This window comes from Leiobunum rupestre, chromosome 7 (genome assembly GCF_980474605.1).
Source record: "Leiobunum rupestre chromosome 7, qqLeiRupe1.1.hap1, whole genome shotgun sequence".
In the NCBI taxonomy this organism is placed as follows: Eukaryota; Metazoa; Arthropoda; class Arachnida; order Opiliones; family Sclerosomatidae; genus Leiobunum; species Leiobunum rupestre.
In genome coordinates this window covers 10765448-10771094 of record NC_143390.1, presented here as the reverse complement: position 1 = coordinate 10771094, position 5647 = coordinate 10765448, and positions in this window count along the sequence as shown.

Genomic DNA, 5647 nt, shown 5'->3' with positions numbered 1-5647 from the left:
TGTATTCAGAATATTGAATTTTAAATACTTTTCCCAAGATATATTCAGAATATTGTCAGAATATTGTATTTTAAATACTATTCCAAAGATGTATTCAGAATATTGTATTTTAAATACTTTTCCCAAGATGTATTCAGAATATTGTCAGAACATTGTATTTTAAATACTTTCCCCAAGATGTATTCAGAATATTGTATTTGAAATACTTTTCCCACGATGTATTAAGAATATTGTATTAAAAATACTTTTCCCGAGATGTATTCAGAATATTGCATTAAAAATACTTTTCCCAAGATGTATTCAGTATATTGTATTTTAAATACTTTTCCCAAGATATATTCAGAATATTGTCAGAATATTGTATTTTAAATACTATTCCAAAGATCTATTCAGAATATTGTATTTTAAATACTTTTCCCAAGATATATTCAGAATATTGTATTTTAAATACTATTCCAAAGATGTATTCAGAATATTGTATTTTAAATACTTTTCCCAAGATGTATTCAGAATATTGTCAGAATATTGTATTTTAAATACTTTCCCCAAGATGTATTCAGAATATTGTATTTGAAATACTTTTCCCACGATGTATTAAGAATATTGTATTAAAAATACTTTTCCCGAGATGTATTCAGAATATTGCATTAAAAATACTTTTCCCAAGATGTATTCAGTATATTGTAGTTTAAATACTTTTCCCAAGATGTATTCAGAATATTGTATTTTAAATACTTTTCCCAAGGTGTATTCAGAATATTGTATTTTAAATACTTTTCCCAAGATGTATTCAGAATATTGCATTTGAAATACTTTTCCCAAGATGTATCAGAATATTGCATTTTAAATACTTTTCCAAGATGTATTCAGAATATTGTACTTTAAATACTTTTCCCAAGATGTATTCAGAATATTGTACTTTAAATACTTTTCCAAGATGTATTCAGAATATTGCATTTGAAATACTTTTCCCAAGATGTATTCAGAATATTGCATTTGAAATACTTTTCCCAAGATGTATTCAGAATATTGCATTTGAAATACTTTTCCCAAGATGTATTCAGTATATTGAATTTTAAATACTTTCTTAAAGTGTATTTAGTATTTTATTTAAAAACCAACAACAATGTATTTTAGGCAACTTAGACAAAAAGTACTCGTAATATATTGGCAAAGAGCTTTGTAATATTTGGAGGCGAAATCGCGCTTGGCCTAGCGTAAAGAAGAGGCCTTTATTGAAAACGGCGAGACCGAGTCAAACCCAAATTGGGCAAGAACCACGTCCCTGGACTTGGGCGTAGGAGAAGGTGAGGGGTGGAGGGGGGTTCTTCCCCTCGATATAGTTTCAGCGCCATCTGGATCGGGTTTACGGAAAGGAATAGGAAGAGCCGTTGGTGAGTCAACGGATAGTTAGGTGTAAGGCGGAAAGGGGTTAAGACCGCTTTCGTACATTGGAATCTCGATTCCAGGTAATTAGCCAGCCAGAAGGTAGCTACGGAGTCTCTCCAGTCGGGGGAAGATTCAGGAAGAAAACGAAGAACTGGCGAGTTTGCTGGCCGGTCGTCTCTTAAGCGTCTTTCGCCAATATTTGGGGTATGGCCCGATAAAAGAAGAAATAAACAGTTTTAACACCTCACGAAAATGCATCAATACGAACGTCTACATCAAATTCACTAAACCTCAAAATTCTAAGAATTCTTTCCTTGTGATTGAGAATTCTTACTTCTCAAAATTTTGACGGTCCTTCTCACAGGAAGTGACGTAATATCTTATCACGATTTCTCTTGAGAAGAGTGAGAATGCCATTCTCACTTGGTCAAAAAGGGGCGGAAATTATAAATGAAAATGGCAGCTAATATTCTAATCAGTTTACTTGATGCGGAAGAAATTAAAGATTATGATATTTTTGTGAACGAAATGAATAGGTGATTATGAAAAAGAATTGCGCGCAGAGGCTCACGGGAGTTGGTTATTTTTTGACAAAGCGTCGGCTGCTTAAATTCGTCTGCACCTACCGAGGTCCGCGGTCGTCCGCGTTTAGTAAAAAGCACCAACCATGGATTGATTGTTTGAAAAGTTAGTATTTTTCTAAAATTATTAAAAATACATAAAGTTAACAAATTTATTATATATTTTTTTATTTCTAATAGTTCTAGACCAAGTATTGATAAAGAAACAAGCCCAATTTTAATAGAAGACACAAGGTTATATTTACATACATGTTTGCATTATTTCTATTTCTAATTATGAACATCTTGTATTATAGGATGCTTAGCCCTAGTAAATATTAACCTAATGTTGTAGTGGATAAAATTTAAAAATATTACATTTAATAAATCAATTGCCTTAATTTGACGACTTTGCAAACTTATCTCAAAACGAAAAACGAAAAATCCTTTCGATTGAACAATGAAATTATAGAAATCTCGTTAACCCTTGCCCAACTAGATAGACGAATTTACAAAAAGGGCCAATTTTGATACTTTCAACTTGGTAGTACTTAACCAAATCACGTGACCACCGATATTTTTCATAATCACCTATTTCAGAGAAAAACGAAAGTTAAGTTAAATTCCGATGAAATATTTCTTTTTAAATTATAAATAAAATGTTTTCTTCTAAATGAAATAGTGTAAAAATATTTTTTTTTGTCAAAGGCTTAGTTTACAACGTTCGTGGCATTCTCGTAAGCCACGTACCATCTTTAGAAGAATCTTTTTACATTTGACACTTTTTTCCGAGTTCTCCCGGGAGAAAATTCTCAGAAAGAACTCTTCTCAAGAGAAGAATTATTCCTTCTTAGAATTTGGACGCGCCTCAGGTTTTGAGGTAGAGGGGGTATGAAAGGGGGATGGGCGCATGCACAGATACAATTTTTATCTATAAGATACGATTCCCACCTGCATCATGACTTAAGACTTTGCCTTTTGTGACCTTTTTGACCGATTCTTAGATAACAGTTATCTGAAGCGAGGAAATAATTACGAAAGCTCAGATCAGTATCTAATATGATCAGATCACAGACGGAAGGTGAGCAGATTTCAGATGCCTCGCAATGGCCGATTTTATACATCCTTCGATTCTATTCCTTTCGAAATTTTAATTTATGTTTATTTAATTTTTTGTTACCAAAAGTAATCTGTATAATAGGAGATTTCCCGTGTTATCTTTAAATAATATTCATGTTAATTTTGATTTTATTCCATGATTTTATTTTGATTGTGTTCATTTCTTATAAGAAATAGATTTTTACATTGTTTCCAGAACTTTTAAATTTTAACTTTACATAATAAACGGTTTTCAGATCATTTTAAATTTAACATCAAATTGTTTGATTTCAAAATATTACATTAAAAAAACCAATTGTTTCCAGCACTTTTCAATTTAAATATACGTAATAACCCGTTTATAGATCATTTTAAACTTAACCTCAAATGGTTTTATCTCAAAATATTACATTAAACACCAAATTGTTTCCAGCACTTTTCAATTTTAAATATACGTAATAACCCGTTTTTAGATCATTTTTAATTTAACCCCAAATAGTTTGATTTCAAAATATTACATTAAATTTTTAGAACTCTTTTGTGAACTCGGAATTTCAAACGTCGGTTCCAACGGTGAGAGCCCTAAGCCGGGACTGTTAAAAATTTGTTAAAAATGTTTCCAAAGCTTTCCTAACGAATGAGATTTATTCGTGAAAAGAAGGTTGGTCAGGTAAAAAAATATATAATAAAAATAATTCGGTGAAGGTGTTAAAAAAGAGAGTGAAAATAATCAGATTTAGGTATTTTATATTTTAAAGAACTGATGCAAAAATAAATAACAAATGTGTATGGCAAAGCACGGATTGTGTGGGCAAAGCCACTATACGTGCAATGAATCGAATATTTTGTACCGCTTACTTACAAGGAACGTAATGACACCCAAAGTTGCTTTTCACGTGTTCAACCTTTAAAAAAAGTATCCCTTATGTAATACGACAAAAGATACAATAGAAGAAGTGTTTTTTCCTGAGAGATAACCGAATAGTTTCTCAATCCCATCTTAGTTTTAACCTTGAAATTAAAGACTATTTATACTTATATTGGCTTAACAATGACGACGGTATTGGACATGGTATAATTGTATAATTATAATAATAAATTATGGTTGCACCGATATGGTTACAGTTGATATCAGCCGTAATATCGAACGATATTAACAAAGTTATCTATCATATCAGTAGTGTATATGATTAAAATCATTGTAAAAGACGGTTCAGTACACGGTCATACCTTTTTATTCTAATTTTTCACCAAAAAAAGTTTGCAAGAGCATATCGGAAAATATATATTTTTTTTTACTTGATACATATTTTCTATCGAAATACGAATATCGTTGTTTTTTATTTGTTTACACTCGTAACGCCCTGTCTAAAAAAAGATTTGATCTAGCTTCTGAAGTCTGGCGTACGTGGCACGGCCAATCAAATAAAATATTATCATTAGTTAGTTAATCGATAATTTTCTTATTTCTAATACCGGTATCGGTCAATATCGGCTTCGCTTATGCCGATATTGGCCGATTCCGATATTAGAAAAATAGGCCGATAAATCATTGTATCTCTACAGTAAATATAGCTAAATTAATAATATATTACACGCGTTAAATGTCAATAACCCGAATATTAAATTCAAATATATTTGTAAAATTGGTGATTTAGTGAAAGTTGTAGTATAGTCGCCTTTATAAACTCGTTACTTTTGTTCTTGGTTCCTTTGATAAGAAAAATCTGCCAAACAAATTGTTAAATAAATAAATAAACGCTTAATTGCTTGTCAGGTAGGCTTCACAGATAAAACACCAAAAAATATATATTAAACCATGAACGTATATATGTATAAGAACGTTGAACAAAAGGCATCGCTGGGGCCATGATGCAATCGGTTTCAGAATAACTCCGGCCTAAATCCGCGTGCAGCGCGCTTGAACTAGAAACGGTTTTAACTTTTAGATTTTTTGGGCGGAGATTCTGTAACCGATTGCATCATGGCACCAGGCGCCAATTTATTCATTCAACGTTCTTATACATATATACGCTCTTGATTAAACGTATAAATCAGTAACTAAAACTGGCAAGATGAACTATAAAGGATCGGTTCAGAACGGATCAACAGACCAACCAAGAACAGATCAATTTGGTGTAAATATTCGATGTGTAAACGTATTAACTCTACAGGAGATCAATAGTTCAAAAAGTAATAAAATTAACATATTAATTGCTTTCTGATCAACTAGTAAGTAGAATTTTTAGTGGTTCCCAAAATCTATTGATGACGGAACCCTGTTCTATAACAACGAAAATATTTGTAATCTCAACGGTCAGGCGGTTTTTTGTCAATTTCGAACCCCCATGTTGATACTCCCGTCAAATTATCAGAAAAAATTATATGTATACCCAAGATAGTGTTAACACGTTATCTATAAGGAACCCTCTGGTTCCACGGTATTTGCAACCCCTGAACCAAATCTTCTTTGGCATTGAACATCGAGGCCCCACAAACAGAAGGCCTCCACCACTGATGAAATCAATGGATTTTTCATAGATTCGGCTTAAGAGAAAAACCTATCAGGCTTGTTGCTTTATTGTTTGAAAAATCCTTAT